The sequence below is a fragment of the Dipteris shenzhenensis genome, chromosome 17 (genome assembly GCF_047967505.1).
Source record: "Dipteris shenzhenensis isolate YYH24624 ecotype China chromosome 17, Dip_SZ_1.0, whole genome shotgun sequence".
NCBI classification, from domain to species: domain Eukaryota; kingdom Viridiplantae; phylum Streptophyta; class Polypodiopsida; order Gleicheniales; family Dipteridaceae; genus Dipteris; species Dipteris shenzhenensis.
In genome coordinates, this window is record NC_141612.1 from 25,471,563 (window position 1) to 25,490,713 (window position 19,151).

Here is a 19,151-nt window from a genome sequence, read left to right on the forward strand (position 1 = left end):
GAGGCTAGAACAGACCGGACTGATCTGTATGGGGCAATCAAGTTTTGTAGGCCCTGACACACCAATCGGTTGACATCAGCAGATGTGTTTACAGTTGACAGGGATGAGGTAGATCATCAGGCCTTCCTTGCTATCAGGGCTGTTCTGCTGCTTTGATCTGGCCACGTATATGATGACGTGGAAACCTGCCCTTGTGATCAGTCCCTCTTTGAACTCCTGTTCAAACAATAAATGCATCCAAGTCTTGAGAGCATGAATGATAGTAAAGAGGTCTTTCTCATTTACAAAACATCTTGACTCCATTGGAACCACCTTGCATCTCGTGAAAGCGATCTTTGCTGCTCCAGTGCTGCACCAATGGCAGTAACTGCTCTCATTCTGTACATCTAAAGGTTTTGCTACAGCCAAGCATGGGTTATGGTTATGAGTTAAAAAGGTATCAGGGTTGGTTTTTCGTATTCCATGAAGAGTACTTTGGCTACCTTGAGGTATTTGTTGTAAAGTTATTTATTGATCTGGATTACCTTTAGTTCTTCATGTGATCCCATGCTAATTTCTCTCATTGCTTGACCTTTGGTGATTCGTCCATTGCCATTGACTTGGCTGATTCGGTTTGCTACTTGTTCTTGGACCTCCTTTGTTTTAGTGAAGCCTTTTGGAAATACCACTTGGAGCTATTTGGCTTGCATCAATCATTGCAACAGGCACAATGTCGAGGGCTACTAGCTCTCCCTCAATGTTTGAGGCACAAGCCTCTTCCACCTCTAGGCATTCGGGCTTGCAAATTTTTTGGAGCATGCTCTTCCCATAAGTATATGCATGTCCTTCCCCACTTGGGTGATTGTGAGGGTCTCTCCTCCCCAATCATGGATAACCTTGAGACCCTTCAACCATGGTCATTCCAATAGCACCGGGTAGGCTTCTTCACTTTCCATCTTGACCATGATGAACGTGACCGCGCAATAGGCTCTATTGTTCTTGATGCAAACATCCTTGAGAATTTCCATGAATAAGGCAACTAACATAAGACCAAAGCACACTTGAGAGAAAGAGGTCACTCACATGGTCACAATCATGGACAATATGCCAATAAAGCACATAAAAACACCAGAGAAAGCATGTACATCACTAAAGAAGAAGAAGAAGAAGAAGAACCACCTCAATGTGAACAAAGTTAGCTAGAATCTTCACACGGAGGAAGCAACTACCATGTACACACTGTAGGACAAGATAATGAATGTATCAATCCATGGTATGTTGATAGTGGTGCATTACCTTATATGAGAATGTGACCTACATTGTTGGCAATATTCCAAGTTAAAGGATGTATTTCAATTTACAACTACATTGGAAAGAAAGAATACATCAAGATTATTCCTATATGTTTCAAAACTTAGCAAAATTTTGAGTTGCACAAAATAATAGAAAAGAATTGTCGAGCCATACATGATGGAAATCGTTGGTTTATAAAAAGGTAAATCCACAGGATGTCACCTTACTAGAAAAGGGATAAGAGACAACAGAGTATTTAAGTTCATAGCTTCAGTCCCAAGCACGCATGCAATGTTAGAAGATTATGGACCAATGCTACCTTTATAGTTATAGCAAAAAATATATGATTATGTACTAGACATATAACTTTTTTAGAAAATATATATACTTTATTTAAAATCTAGTATGTTCATACTAAGATTTTAGAATGTTCGTACAAATTCTATCCCGCAGGCAAGTTAGAAATCGAGAAACTTAGCAATGAGATGAACAAAATTGCAATACTCTATAATTAAAACTAGATAAAAAGATTATCTTGTTTAAAAACCACATTAACTTTTCAGAGCGCATATAACCAGGTTGAGCTCTCCAGATCAGCAATGAATTATATAAGTTGAACACACACGACACAATCACAATCTTAAGTACCTTTTGAGCCATCCAACTAAGGATGCTATGAAAGTATGAACGATGTACTGCCTTGTGAGAAATGCTGCATATTGCTTGAATTTTTTGGGCTTTGTTTTTGTAGCTTTGCCTTTTTTCTTTGACTTTTTTTTTTTCCGCTTTTTTTCAACCTTCTGCTTATCGATCAACGAATCCAAGCTGCGTTCATTGTCGTCAACTATGCTTCCGTGGCCTTGTCTTCGCGTATTAATTTAAGTGTTGCCGCAAGATTGAGTGGATTTTGACTTGATGTTGTCGGTGATTGTGTACGCTTCCCCGTTACACGGCTTCTCAACCTCCTCTTCCATCAGATTTTGACACGGTTTTCTAAACCTCCTTTTCCACTGGACTCTCCTCTTGAATTTCTAGCTCGATAACGTCTTGGCATGTATCTAATGTAAAGCAATGTGTTACTTGTGGATTCACCACCTTCTCTTCGCCTAGCGTTACTACGTTCTCTTCCACGTGAGCCTCCTCTTGAGTTTCTCTTATTGTTGTTGAAGTTTCCTCTTGTTGATGCTTTGTCGTCGTCTTCTTTGTGCTCATTTCTGGCTCTATAACGTAGTGGCACGTATCGTTGGTCCCTGGTGTAAAACAATGTGTTACTTGTTGATTAATTACCCTCCAGGTGTCCTGCTCTTCTTGAATCTTCGTCACAATCTCTGATTCTCTTCCAACGTTTGGCATTTGTTGCTTCTTTTTTGTATCGGCTGATTCTGACTTTGCATCCTCATGTGGCACAAGATTCCTTGGAGTATCTGCCTTCCAGCTTGCGCCTTGCTCCTCCAACGATGTCGTTGCTAATTGGATCTTAGCTGCAGAATCCTTTTGATCGCCCGCAAATAATACCAATGGAATCTCTCCTATCATTATGATTGTTGCTGGGGCAAATTGAGTTCGTGGATAAGCTAATGGAATCTCTCCAATCATGATAATGTCTTGTGCATGGGCAGATTGCGTTCTTAAACCATCATCGCCAAGCAAACTGGAAGGGTAGTCCTTTACCATGTTCTCAAGTATGTTGAGAACGAAGGTTGCCGTTGAAACTTCGAAAGACACAAGCCAGCTTCTTAAGCGTTCCTGTGAAAAAGCTTGCTTTTTTTTTTGTGCTTTATTTTTTAAAAAGTGGTCGACCATGCTTTTTGTGCGTTAATTTAAAAACACGGTCAACTTGTTAAAGGCAAAATTATCTAGGTGTCGTATAAAAATTATCTAGGTGTCTAAATTTTCTATTCGGTGCTCCAAACGTGCTTTCTTTGGCCATAGCCTCGATCGACCCCTAGTCTTGGATAAGCCTCGAGCATTTTCTTCTATCCCCCTTGTATCACTTTGTTTGAGGCAAGGTTCAAAGATAGGATGTGCCTAGGGTAGAATTTCTCTTCTTGATTCCAATAGAATAAAGGATTATCTAATAATGATCCCGATGTCATTTGTCTTACTGCCAATGATCGCATCACTCTTGTTATATTAAGAAATACATCCAATATTGACAACATCTGCATATGGAAGACATTAACATGAAGAATTGCTCTTCTTCATTGCAATAGGATAAAGGATTATCTAAAGAGGGCTGGATGCCCAAACTGTGCCTGACCCATTTCCTATATTATTCACAAACGGTATCAGTTAGGCCAAGTTGCAAGACATGAGATGTACTCATTCATGTTTATATTGGTAACAATTAGATAGTGTACTGGACCAAGTTGCAGGACATGAGATGTACTCATTCATGGATGGATATAGTGGTTATAATCAGATTTTTGCTGCACCCAAGGATCATGCTAAGACTGATTTTGTTACTAAATGGGGTGTGTATGCCACCAAAGCAATGCCTTTTGGACTCAGTAATGCACCTTCTACTTTCCAAGGTTTATGGTTGAAACCTTCAGAGACTACTTGATTGAGTTAATTGCTATTTATTTGGATGACTTTTGTGTATACTCAACTATCTTTGTTCATTTAGTTTAAAATTATTTACCAAATGTAGATAGGTTGATATTTCATTGAATCCTACCAAAAGTGTGTTCTATGTCTGAATTGGTGTTCTATTTGGTCATGTGATTTTTAAAGATGGCATCAAAACTGAACCAGGAAAGATTCATGCCATAGAAAGGATGCTCGAGACTACAACCTTAACTCAATTGAGAACTTTTTTTGGCTTCATCAAACTTTACAAAAGATTTATTCAGGATTTTGCTAAGATAGTAGCTCCATTGTATGAACTCACAAAGAAGGATATGAAGTTCCACTAAACACCCAAGTTATTTAATGCCTTTCATACATTAAATAAGCATGCTTTTAAAACACCCATTCTTAGATAGCCAAGGTAAGGTATAATTTTCCACATTATGTGGATGCTTCTGGTTATGTGGTTGGGATTATCTTAGCACAACCAAATGGAAGCTGGGTTACCTAGTTTATTATGCAAGCAAGCTGACTCAACCCCAGTGCAACTATAGCACAACCAAGTAGGAAGCACTTGGCTTGGTTTATAGTCTCTAAAAATTTAGACGTTATCTACTCAGGAACTAATTTATTTTCTATGTTAATAATTAGGTCTTATTGTACCTTATCAACAATCGATAAAACACTAATTTAGGGCAAATGGTAAGGTAAGAGAGAGAAAGAGAGAGAGGAGTGCATACAAGATACTTAATTGTACATTAATTGTATTCCAAAGAAATTGGGAATATATAAATGGACGCCTTAGGGTTTTTCCAATGAACCCGATCTACATGGTGCAATTTACACCATTCTCAACATCCCATCTTAAATTGCACTGCATAAGTAGAGGTTGTTTTGCGTTATACACTTTTTTGGATTTTCTAAATGTTGCATGATGGCAACAAAAATAAAGATCAGAAAAGATGCACAAGAGTGCAAAAGAGTGCAATGGAAAAAAGTAAGTACAAAGCCATACAATTCAACCTTCACTTTCCCCTCTTAAGTTGCAATTGACAAAGACCAACGGATGTCAAAAGTATGCAAACTTGTCAAGGGAAAGTGGCTTGGTGAAGGTATCGATGACTTTTTATTGGGTCGAATAATGTATAACCAAGTCAATCTCTTCACTAAGACCTTTCTCATGATTGAAGATTTAATGCACTTTAATGTGTCTTGTTCTAGCGTGATCTATTATCTCAATAGAGCATGATAGGGTCTCCAAAAAGTATTTCAATCTCTAAAAGAAGCTGCCTAAACCCGATTGCTTCACATGCTACATTGGTGGATCCTCTATACTCTGCTTCAGTGGAAGATAATGCCATCATTGGCTGTGAAGCCAAGATTAAAGTAGCATCCACTAGTGGATCTTCTGTCATTTATACTTCCTACCCAATTAGCATCTGTGTATCCATAAAAGTGCAAGTAGGATTACTTGGCATAATGTAGTCCGTGATCCAATGTACCATGAAGATATTTGAGTACTCTCTTTGTTGTAAGGAGATGAGTCTTCTTGGGATTCTACATAAATTAACTAGCACACCAACTGAATAAGAAATGTTAGGTGTGGTTATAGTCAAGTAGATCAAGCCACCAATGAGTTGCCCGTGTTGAAGAGGATATGAAGCTGGAGAATTGTCAAGTACTGATAATTTGATGTTCCATTCCATAGGAGTAGGAAGTGGTTCACAATCATGTACATGAAATTGCTTAAGTACCTTTTGAGTGTACCTGCTTGAAATATTGTAATCCTTGTGTTATTTCTCCATATTTCTATCCTAATAAAATCATTGAGTTCTCCCATATCCTTCATGTCAAACTCTCAGGTGAGATGACTCTTAGCTTCTGAGATGAGATGACCATTTGAGCTGGTGATCATCAAGTCAACATAAAGCACTACAAGAAGGATATCTTCTATAGTCTTTCTGATTTAAAGAGATGCTAAAAACTAGATGTAAAAAGGTAATGGATCCTTTATCATTTCATTCCATGCAAAAGGGGCCTGTTTCAAACCATAGAGAGATTTCTACAACTTGCAGACCTTGTGTGCTATCCCACTAAATGCATACCCTAGAGGCTGTGTCATGTAGATTTGCTCATCTAGGAAACCATTGAGAAAATCATCTTTCACATCCATTTGATGGATGGGCCAATCAAAGTGAGTTGCAAGATCTGTGGCTGTCATGACAGTGGTCATCTTTAGAACTAGCACAAAGGTCTCCTTATAATCTATACCATACTCTTGTCCACATCCCTTGGCTAATAGCCTGGCCTTGTATCTGTCAACCTCTCCATTTGAGTTCAGTTTGACTTTGTAAACCCATTTGCATCATATGGGCTTCTTTTGTATAGGAAGATCTGTCAAGGTCCAAGTTTGGTTCTTAAGAAGAGCATTTTACTCTTCATCCATTATATGTTGCCACTCAAGGACTTGCACTACATCTTTTAAGGAGGTTGGATCATCAAATACCATCATTTTGGCCATAAATTCATAGTTGTTCTGTAGGTCCACCTCTGAGGTGCCTTTCGATCATGAGAAAATCTTCTAAGATTGGAAGTAGAACTCTCAGGGATCTCATTGAGATGACAGTGGTAGTGGTTGTATCCACTATGTCAAGGGCCTTCTCTTTGCCTTTACTCTAAGTGGTATCCACTACATCAAGGGTCTTCTATTTGCCTTTACTCTGAGTGGTCACTGTGGACTACATACTATCTGACTCTATGGGATTCATTTTGCAAGAAATAGATAGGCTAAAAATGTACTGCATTCCCTTCACTTCATTCCATCATCCAAAGATGCGTGAGAGACAAGCATGAATAACTACATGATGAAAAGGTCAGTACAGGAGTTTCAAACCACCAAAGTCCACATCCCTTCACATCTCATGTGTGAACGTATTTTAAGAGTGACTAGGTGGATAGGAATTTAAAAAAAATTCCTGATGTGAACCCCCACCAAAATGTTTCTAGGTTCAATTAGATGAAAGTTAGTACCCTCTTCATGATCTAAACATCACATCAATCCAAGACTATGTTGGAACATGAAGTGAAGAGCTTGGTGTAGTACTAAGGTTCAGACTACTCCCAGACATAGCTGTCTACTAATCCCCAAAAGAAAGAAATTATTATGTAGTAAAGAAAAACTAAGCTATTGGGCATGTCATTATTATGTGTTTGAATATACAATGATACCATTTTATCAATATACCATTTTATGCAATGCGCTAGGGTAGGGAACCCATAAAGTATAATGTCATCCATACACAATCATAAATAATAAAAATATAGAACCATGAATGAATAAGAATGTGCACACTTCACTAGCACAGAGTGTACATAGTAGAGGCATCACATTGCCCATAGAAATATGTCAATGAAGCTCCAACATCTGCAACATATGTTGGTGAATAACTATCAAGGCCATGTTTATTGGGTAAACCAACCCCACATCACCTCATACAAGAATGGGATACACCCTCCATCACATGGAAAAATCCATCAGCATGGATCCCATCATGTATGAAACACAAACATCCTCAAGCTTGGTATCATGAGAAATAATTACTGCATCATGAGTAATAGCATCATAAGGATCAAGAATATGTAAAGCATCATCCCATAAAAGACTCATCATGAATATCAATAATTCAAAATCTTGTAGAACCATCATATAAAATTGCATCAACATAATCAAAAATCACGTTTTGAGTATCAAAATTTAAATTTACTATTACTATTTTTGAGCTGTCAGCTACTATTTTTGGACGACTAGTTTTACTATTTTTGTTCTAGTTCTAGTTGTTGTTCCAATTCAAGTTTTAATTTCTATTTGTTGTATTTTTATTTTTGTTTGCTGTAATTCAGTTTCTAGTATATTGTTTTACTATAATTCAGTTTCTAGTTTACTATTTTGTTGTAATTCATTTTCCAATTTACAGTTTTGCTATGATTCAATTTTCAATTTACTATTTTGCAGTAATTCATTGAACCAAGCTTTTATTTGTTGTATACTTTGACCTTGACCACATGCCAAGTGTTGAAAATTTATGGTATGAAGTAGAGGTATTTTGGGAACTCCTACGAGCACTTCTAGCTTTTTTTAGGGCTCTTTTGGCTCCGGTTTGGCTCCGGTTTGGAGTGATCCATTTATCTTCATCTTTCATCCTTTTCATTTCATCAACATAAGCATCATCCTCATCATTGTTTGTGTGTATCTGATATGTTTTAAATATCATCATCAACCTTGTCATCCACATTGTCATGAGCTGAAATATTATCATCAACATTGTCATCCAAATCTTGATTCATTCTTGCCTTTGTTTGTTGCTCCATTTTTTCATTCATAATAGGAAAAATGCTCACACATGAACTTTTGAAATACTCATCAATATCTTCATCATCACACAGAAAAATAGTAATTTTGCATAATCCACAATAGATGGTGCAAAAATATCAAGACAACCATTGGCATTGTCACTTTGATTTGATTTAGAAATGTATCCCAAACCTTCTTTGTTGTAAGGGTCTATGAATTGTGGCTCTTCAAAAACTGCATTTGGATTTACCTTCTCTTGCTTCCACATCACATCAACATAAAAATTGATGCAAACAAAAAGCATTTGCATTCATCATATAATCCTTAAAAAGGATCATCTTTCGAATAGTATAAACCTTTTGGATCTTCATCAACACTTGATAATTCATTTCCTTGCTTCTCCAATTGCTTATGCAATGATCTAGAATTGATTCACATTGGATAGCCTTCATACATACCATCACCTTTGGAATCAGAATCATGACCATCTTCTTCATGCAGAGTATATATTGATTGTAGAATCTAAACTCTTCCTTCAAGCTCTAAAATGGCACAAAAGTGCTGACGAGATCTCCACTCACCTCTCTGAAATTTGATATGCCAATCTTTTGCATCATCAAGCAATTTGGAACAATTAGAAAGCTTGCCTAAGAGCTTTAAGATCAAATTTTCTTTACAAATGGCTAGATAAATCTGATAAAATTTCTCATCCAAAAGCAATGGACAATATTTCCTGTAATGACATTACTGTAAACAATTCTTGCAAGAATACAAGGCAAAATCATTCTGAAAATGAGATAACTCATCACACAATGAGCATTTCAAAATCTATTTTTTATCAATTAACTTTACCATAATGATTTAAAATTAAAAAATTATGCAAAAAGAGGGATAGAAATACCGTAGCTTTAGATTCTAGTTACTGGTGGTGGTAAAATCTGGTTCTGAATTTGGATCTCGTAAGACCCCCATTCTTGATCTGTTCCAAATCCCAGTACTGGATTCTTGTTCTCTCTCTAGAATCCTGGATCTTTGCTCTCTTTCTAGATCTTTGTTCTCTCTCTTTTGGATCTCTCTCTAGATCTCTGTACTATTTTGGATTCTAGATCTCTCTCTAGATTTCTGTTCGAAATTGTTGCAAGATTGCTTGAAAGTTTACGGAATGTTTCTTGAATGACTATAAATATTTAGATGCCCAAATCGTCACATGTGATGTCTACATTTGATCAATCTTTTGCAACCTTTTCTAGTCTCATATTCCTCAAATTTAGTATACAATATCATTTGAACCTAGAATCTTTTGCTTGAATGCCGAATTACTTTCTTTCCAATCAACCAACCTCTTCAATGAGTGCACGACATTCTTCTCTCTCTATTCAAGAACAAGAATAAGAAGGGATCCGGCTTTCTCCTCCTCATCTTGTGGATGCAGAAGTTGAAGTATCTTTTGGAAAGAGAATTTAAATGAAGTGGTTGAGCTCTGGGCTACTTAGTGGCATTGATTTCATTTACACTCCTTTGCAGATCTATTGCTGGTAGATCCAAGGAGCATCTTCATTCGCATGTCATCATCTCTCAGTCACCCCACAATGCTCTATTGACAATCAAAGCCTCACCGTAGCTCTAACTTTGTACCTTGACTTCTTTGTAGGTCTTTTACATTAATGGTACGCTTCTAACTGAAATGAATAGACTATATTCTCAAATTGTTGGATTTAGATTGGATCCAAAACGGAGATGGCGTGGATAATCTGCGTCAATTGAAGCCGATTGCCTTTTCTCTAGTAGGTCTAAATCACTTGTTGTGATGGCCTAGTTCTTTCATAGAGGCCAAAAAATTGATTCTTTATTTTCATGTCTAACTCCATAGCTTTGTATCTCAGCATGGTTGGCTTCTCTCAAACTGGTTGCCGACAGCCCTTGGACTACTTTTTCATCATGTACAATTGCTTTTTTGTGCTCATGGGTTCCCCAATAATAAATCAACCTCCCGTAATGACGAATGAAAGAACAATGGAGTTGGAGATCATGGACAATACACTATTGGAAGATTACGATGAAATCACTGAATGTTGGAGTTAGCCAAATCCAATCCACCATCACGTATTTTGTCATTGATGAAGATTCTTGCAATCTAACCACTTGGCTTACTGCACATGTGCAAAAAAGAAAATGATCAAACCATAATCATTATTTATGATTCAGGAGCTTATAGAGACAAAGATGCAACAAACTAGATGGAAATTGGAAAGGATCTGAAGATGAAAACACATTTTAAATATGCCCAATCATTGCGTTATGTTGCTAGGTGGATCCCAAACTAATGATGGATGAGATGTTGCATCAATGACCGTCTCCTTCATGCTACAAGAACAACTATATCTGCTACCCATAATCTTCATCACATTGTCTAGCAGAGATAGAGAGCCCACATTTCTAGGATGGCGTTTATAGTACTGGAGATTCTTCATGCAAGTTAACTTTGATGCTACAAACAATCATTGGCGTCCACATGACCCTCACGATTCATTTACAGAGGATTTTTTTACACAAGGTCCTCTCCACATTTGCACTCCTCTCAGAATGTTGAATGTTTGAACCCATTGTAGGATTGCCAGTGTTAAGGCTAGAGAAAGAGCCTTAAATTGATGAAGATGAGAGAGATAGAGACATTCTTTTTGCAAGAAATACATAGGCTGAAAATGTAATGCATTCCCTTCCATTCGTTCCATCATCCAAAGATACATGAGAGACAAGCATGAATAAGCTACAAGACAAGAAGGTAGGTAAGGGAGTGGGAACCACCAAAGTCCACATCCTTTCATATCTCATGTGTGAATGTACTTTAAGAGTGACCAGTCTCAACATTAAAGTGAGTGCACACACTTCAATGCATATTCCATAGCATATATTTATGGGTTATCAAACTCTATGGACTTGTATTTACCTCCATTGTCACAACAAAGGACCTTTAGGTACTTGCCAAACTGCTTTTCTACCAAGGCTTTGAAGTCTTTAAAAGTGTTGAGTGCATCAAACTTTTGTTTTAAGAATTGATCCACTTCTTCCGTGAGTAATCATCTATGAAGGTGATAAAGGACAAAGCCTTGCCAAGAGATGGTATAAATAATGCATGATTTGAAGGATGTCAATACTTTGAGTTGAAGATGTTGGAAATGGCTATCTATGCTACTTACCCATGCAGCAAGCCTCACATACAACTTTTTGAAAGTACAATTGTGGAAGCCCCTATACCGTGTTCGTCTGATGATTTGAACAAAAACATGAATAATATGATTTGAACAAAAATGCAAATAGGAGAATCCAGATAGGTTCTAGCAACCACATTTTTTAAACAATGAAGAATCGTCTAAGGTCGCTTGAAAAATATCACCCGTCTTCTTTCCTCCACAAGTAGTCGATAGGAATTTCCCATTTTTTAATGTCAAGGAGTACATTTTTGGAAACCTAAAATATATGCATATGTTTCAAGCATCTAATAAATATAAGTACTTGGACAAAAGATTATTTTGATTCTAAATTTTGATATGATGTTACAATAAGCCAACTTTGTTGGTTCTATATATCTTAAATATAGACCTAGTGTTACAAATAAACCAAGGTTTCTTGGTTCAACAATATACTACAATGAATAATTACCCAATGAGCTATAAAATGGGGGACTTGTGTTCATTTGTCACCATTGGAGGCTTGGCCAACACTGACAAGAAGCAACAGTGTCCTATTGAACTTGTGGAAGGATTTGCTCTGCTCTGTTCACAAGTAGATTGAAAGCAATCCATCACATACTTAGGATAGGATGAAAGTTTTTTGATGACTAGCATGGAGTCGTAGCAAAGTCTCCAACCATGGTTATGCCCATCATTTTTCATTGTTGCTTCATATTGTTCAATACTATGGTCATTTTCATAGGTTTCCTACATGATTGACTTAGCATCACATACCAACTTTATTCCCAACCTATAACATATAATAAAACATTAATGTGTGCATTGTGAATGGGACATAAATGCAATAGTGATAACATATGAAGTGTACACTTACTCTATGATGGAGCCATGGACCCTATTGATTGAATTAACCAATAAAATTTATTCCAATGTGAGTTGCACAACCAATTTTGAACAATGATTATTTGACACAATCCAAAAAATGTCACATGTGAGAGCAAAAATAAGTATGTGATGTTATTTACCCTTTGTTGTATGCCAAAACAAGAAGCGACATGCTAACAAGACTTATTCTAAAAAACCAATAAAGAATGTCCTAAAAATGGGTATCACTTCAAGACAGCAATGTAGATATAAGGGAGTCAATAACACGGTTTTGTATGTCATGGGGAAACTATGATATAATCATACTACTGCAGCAAAAAGTAAACAAACATTAGCTCATTAGCTTCAACCAAAGTATTGAAATCTCCTCTTCACCAAAGAGAAAAGTCTATTGTCGTTGTCGAATGGAAAACATTACAAGGAATGACTGCCTCTATTCTAATGTAGCAATGTTTGAGGAATGGTTTGCTTTCTCCTAGCCACAAGATTCCTCCTCTCCTCTCTCTCTCTCTCTCTCTCTCATTCCACCATATGCATTTGTCAACCTCTTAGGTCTCTTATTGTCTAGAATCCTTTTCTTATTGGCTCTTCTCTCTATCTTAGCTACTCTCTCCTATCCTCCTTAGCTACATCCTCCTCGTCTTTCGTCACATTGTCCCCTTTCCCTACCACCTCTCCACTCTCCTCTTCTATCCCTACCTCATTCTTTGTGGGGGTTAAAGGTCACTGTGCCTTTACCCCAGTTATGTACAATACTCAAACACATATATAAATGAATGAAAGGGAAGATTAGGGTGTTCTGCACCCACCAAAACTTGTGTGGCTCTCTATCTCTCTCTCTCCCTCTTCCGCTCTTGCTTCCATCGAGAGCACTCTCAACTAGTATCAAAGCCCGGGTGATCTAGTTGAGCGTGCGTGAATGCTTGGAAGTTCAGCAACTTTGTGTGAGGAAGGAGAAGCTCTGTGGGAAGCTTTGTGGGTGACTTTACTTACATCTGAGTGTGTAGAGACCTTGGAGGAACCTTTGGAAAAGTCACTTTGGCTTTGTGAAGTGGTTTTGAGAGCATGTTAAATGTTTTCAAAGAAAAAGTCGTTTTTTGAGTTCCCTGTTCCGTTCGATGATAGAGACTCTGTATTGACTTGTAGAGGCAACTATTGCTTGCTTTTGGTGTCCACTTCACTTCAGGAGCTTGGAAACACCTTCATTCTTGAATCTGGGATCATTTCATTGGATTTCTGACTCACTGTGTCAGTTTCTGCGTTTTTTTGCCCGGGTGTTGGAACTCAAGTTTGGAGTAACCATTTGCACATCTGTCAGTTCCAGTGGACTCAGGAGGTCCTAAAACTTCTATGTTGCTCATCATTCACACTCCCGTGGAGTTTACAAATAGCTCTGTTTCCAAAAACGTTTTTCAGTCCGTGTGTTGGACCTAGTGATTGAGACCACGGTTTCCAAAACCGTCTATCCCATTGCGTTCCAGACGCCCAAAAACCCCTACCTGTGTCAGTTCTTGCGCGATTCGGTGGAGTATTTTCAGAGTTATAGATCTCTGTGTATTCGCTTTCGTCTCTCTGTTATGCATTTTTCATTCTAAGGTTTTGAAACCTTAGATTTATGCCACATGGTAGTGGATAAGTGCTGACTCCCATTTCTCACTCATCGGTTAGGATTTTGGAGTTCTTGCAGAAGAGAGATATTTGCAGATTTTCTTGCTGAGTCTGATTATGCAATGGCGCCCATGTTTTGAGGCATCTCAAGTTCTATTTTCAGTTGCGGTCTTTTCCGTGGGACCATGATTTCTTGAGGATACCTTATGCAGATCACTTTGGTTGCAGTTTGAGCCATGTATGCTTATTCATGGTGTGCATTGGGTTGCAATGGATGATTTATAGGCCATTTGGATGCATTGCGATCCTTATTGGATGCGCTGATAGGCCCAGATTGCCTTGTGGGATGCTATTTTTATGAACGCTTTGCACATGGATGCTATATTATGCTGAGGCACAGCTTTGACACATTGCAGGTGATGCACTGATAGTGTTATGATCTCTTAGATGAGATATTATTGATGCATATGCCCATGGACGGTATTTATGCTTGAGCCATTTGGCACTTATTGGCATTTTGGATTGCCATTGCAGTTGGCATTTTCTTTTGGGCCAGATTTGCTCATATGGATGCATAGTACATGCACATGAGTCAGCTACATCTTTTTGATGCTTTGAGCTTTGCGTTTTGGTGATATTTCAGTCTATTGTGGCATACACATTTGGGTGCACCTGGTATTTGGTGTGATTCTCTCTTACAGGCACTAGCATTTGGGATTTTGCTTCATTTGCATCATGGCATCCTCTTCCATGTCTAAAAAGGAGTTCTTTAGCATTAAAAAGTTTGATGGGACAAACTTTTCTTTGTGGAAAGAACAAATAAGGGATGTACTTATTCAAAAGAAGCAGATTAAACCCTTGGCAGGGATTGAAGCTAAGCCTGCAAATATGTCTGAGGATGATTGGAATGAGTTGGATGCATTAGCAAAGTCTACTATTAGACTTCATCTTGCAGAGTCAGTTTATTTCATAGTAGTAAATGAGCAGACTACGGAAGATTTGTGGAAGAAACTGTGTGCCACTTATGCGAAGAAAACTACCTCTAATAAAGTTTACTTCATGAAGAGGTTGTTTGAGCTGCAGATGAAGGAAGGGGTCTCCATTGCTTCTCACTTGAATGAATTCAATATTATTTTCAGCCAGCTTCAGGCTCAGAAGATGAATTTTGATGCGGAGACGAAGGCAATATTTCTCTTATGTTCATTGCCATCCTCATGGGATACCTTCCATACAGCTGTCAGTAACTCTGCACCTGGTGGAGTACTGAAATTTGATGATGTTGTGGGTAGCTTGTTGGCTGAGGAGATTAGACGGAAGTCTATGGATGGCAACAAGCAGGATGCAGCGTTAAATGTGCAAAGGGACAGATCACAGTTCAGGGGGAAGTCCCAAGAAAGAGGGAAGTCTCGTAGCAAATCCAGGGCACAAAACATTGAGTGTTACCACTGTGGCAAGAAGGGCCATATGAAAAAGGGTTGCTACAAGCTGAAAAGAGAGCAAAAGGATAAGAAAAAGAATGCGAATTGGGGTGCAAATCAAAAGGAAGAGAGTCCAAGGGAGGACAAAGGAAAAGTGAAGATCGAGGAGATCAATGCAGTCACACATGATAGTGACAATGACGTTCTCTTCATGTCTAGTTTATTTGTAGAGTTGCTTACCACTTCAGATGATGCATATTCCCAGGATTGGATTTTGGATTCTGGTGCTTCATTCTATGTTACTCCCCATAGGGAGTGGTTCTCCACTTATGGCAGTGGAAAGACAGGTTGTGTGCATCTTGGAAGTGACTATGCATGTGACATAGTGGGAGCAGGTGACATAAAGTTTTCTTTTGCAAATGGGTCTGCATTTGTTTTGAAACATGTGAGACATGTGCCTAAGTTGACCAAGAGTCTTATTTCAGTGGGTCAGCTAGATGATGCTAGTTTTCACACCACTTTTGGCTTTCAGAGTTGGAAAATTCGGAAGGGCTCTATCCTTTTGGCCAGGGGTGCCAAGTGTGGGACTTTGTATCCCTTACATATATCAGGGGTATTTGATCATGTTGTTGCAATAACCGAGCATCCAAGCACTTCTTTGTGGCATTGCAAGTTGGGGCACATGAGCCAGAATGGAATGAAACTCTTATGCGATTTGGGTTATGTATCGCATCTGAGTTTCTCTGATTTTGAATTTTGTGAGCACTGTCTCTATGGGAAGCAGACTAAATCAGCCCATAAAGAAGGGGAAAGAAAGAGTTTGAAAAGCTTGATTTGGTGCATTCAGACGTATGTGGTCCCATGCCTACACGGTCATTAGGCGGGGCTGAATTCTATGTGACATTCATTGATGATGCAACAAGGAAAGTATGGGCTTATGCTATATCTCGGAAGAGTGATGTGTTCCAAGTATTTCAAAAATGGCTAGCCTTGGTTGAGAATCAGTCAAGTAGAACGCTTAAATGCCTACGGACTGACAATGGTGGAGAGTATCTCTCTCATGACTTTCAGCATTTCTGTGATACACGTGGGATTAAGAGGGAGCTCACATCCCCTCATACTCTAGAGCAAAATCCAGTTGCTGAAAAGATGAACCGTACCATTCAAGAAAGGTTGCAATGCATGCTTTCCAATGCATGTCTTTCTAGTGGTTTTTGGGCTGAGGCAATGAAGACTGTAGCGCATGTGATCAATAGATCACCTAGTAAGAGTTTGGATGGTGGTATTCCTAAAGAGGCATGGAGTGGCAAGAAGCCCTCTTACTCTCATTTGCATATATTTGGTGTGAGGCATATGCACATGTGCCAAAAGAGCTTTGAAAGAAGCTAGATCCTAAGTCTAGGAAATGCATCTTTTTGGGTTATGGTGAAAGTGGGGAGATGGGCTATCGTCTCTAGGATCGAGAAGCAAAGAAGATCATACGCAGCCATGATGTAGTCTTTAATGAGAAGAAGATGCATAAGGCACCCATGAGGGATGTTCAAATGAGGAGAATCACTTTCTAGGATGTGCATCCACCTACATATGTTGATAGACAGCAAGTTGTCCATGCATCAAATGTGCAAGATATGGTACCACCAAATACTCCCACCGGTATACAATCAAGGGTAGATGATGGATCATCTATTGGTGGAAATGATGAGCCAAATGTGGCTGATATGCAGGTGGGTCAGCAAGCTGAAATGCCCTTGAGAAGATCATCTAGAGTGTCTAGACCACCTGATAGGTTTGTTCCAGGGGTAGACTATGTGATGCTTACTGATTGTGGGGAGCCTTCTTGCTACAGAGACGCTATGATGCGTGAGGATCAATGCAAGTGGGAGTATGCTATGCAATCAGAGATGAGTTCACTTATGAAGAATAAGACTTGGGACTTGGTTTCTTTGCCACATGGAAAGAAAGCATTGCCATGTAAATGGGTCTACAAGATGAAGGTCATAGGTGATGATGTGCCTAGGTACAAGGCCCGTTTGGTCGCTAAAGGGTTCAAGCAAGAGAAGGGTGTGGAATTTGATGAGATATTCTCTCCAATTATGAAGATGATCACACTTAGATGCATGCTTGGACTAGTGGCATCAGAGGATGTGGAGATTATATAGATGGATGTCATGACAGCTTTCTTGCATGGGGATTTGCATGAGGAAATTTACATGGTGCAGCCGAAAGGCTTTGAACAAAAGGGCAAAGAGCATTTAGTTTGCAAGTTGAAGAAGAGTCTCTATAGTCTTAAGCAAGTGCCTAGAGAATGGTATCAGAAGTTTGATGCTTTCATTCAGTCCCAGGGTTTTAGAAGGAGTGAAATTGATCACTGCCTCTACACGAAAAGGGCTAAGGATAATAGCCTGATAATCCTGGCACTATATGTGGATGATATGCTATTGGCTAGCAAGAATACTTATGAGCTAGATGCATTAAAGGCCAAGTTGCATGAGGCCTTTAATATGAAGGATTTGGGACTTGCAGGTCATATTATCGGTATGCGCATCATGTGTGATCGGAGTAGGAAACTCCTTTGGCTTTCACAGAAAGAGTATGTTACAAAAGTATTGTAGCATTTCAATATGGAGGGGGGAAGGCAGTGAGTACTCCATTGCCTCCATATGTGAAACTGAGTCATACAGATAGTCCCAAATCAGACGAGGAGAGGGCCATGATGGCAAAGGTTCCTTATGCATTAGCGGTTGGGAGTCTTATGTATGCTATGATAGTTACTAGACCAGACATTTCATTTGCAGTGGGAGTTGTTAGCCGGTATATGGCTAATCTAGGAAAGAGGCATTGGGAGGCAGTTAAGTGCATCATGAGGTATATGAAGGGTACCAAGGAGATGTGCATCTGCTTTGGTAGAGGAGACATGCGTGTACTTGGGTACATAGATTCAGACTATGCAAGGCATGTGGATAGTAGGAGATCCACTTCTGGTTATGTGTTCACCTTTGCAGGTGGTGCAGTGTCGTGGATGTCTCGCGCATAGAAGTGTGTTGCTTTGTCTACCACAGAGGCTGAGTATGTTGAAGCCACAGAGGGTTGCAAAAAGGCTATATGGCTTAATCAGCTAGTGGGAGATTTGGGGATTCATACAGGTGTACCGACATTGCATAGTGATTCTATGAGTGCTACTCAGCTAGCACAGAATCCGGTCTTTCATGCAAAGACCAAACACATTGAGGTTAGGTACCATTTCATCAGGGAGGTACTTGAGGACAAGCGCATAGAGCTTGTCAAGGTTCATACAGATGATAACCCTACAAACATGCTGACAAAGAGTCTACCTAGTCAACAGTTTGAGTATTGTCATGTATTGATGGGCATTGGATAGTATGCTCATTGGTTGTTATCCCTTAAAGGCACATTGTCCTTTAAGTGGGAGTTTGTGAGGTTTAAAGGTCACTGTGCCTTTACCCCGGTTATGTATAATACTCAAACACATATATAAATGAATGAAAGGGAAGATTAGGGTGTTCTGCACCCACCAAAACTTGTGTGGCTCTCTGTCTCTCTCTCTCCCTCTTTCGCTCTTGCTTCCATCGAGAGCACTCTCATTCTTCTCCTGTGAACCCACCTTGTTCTAAATTTGAGCATTCTATCTAGTAGTTACTGAATGCATCCTCTAAGGGAGATGCAATATGTCAACTTGCCTCACATAATCAACAGCAATGAGCCCAAGACATTTGTCAAATTGAAACCTAAGTAAGCACAATGAGTTCATGTCCCTAGGGAAAACTATCACCCTATGAGTGGGGGTTGCCAATCCATAACTATCCTCAAAGAACTTGACCAAGAAATCCTTGGCAG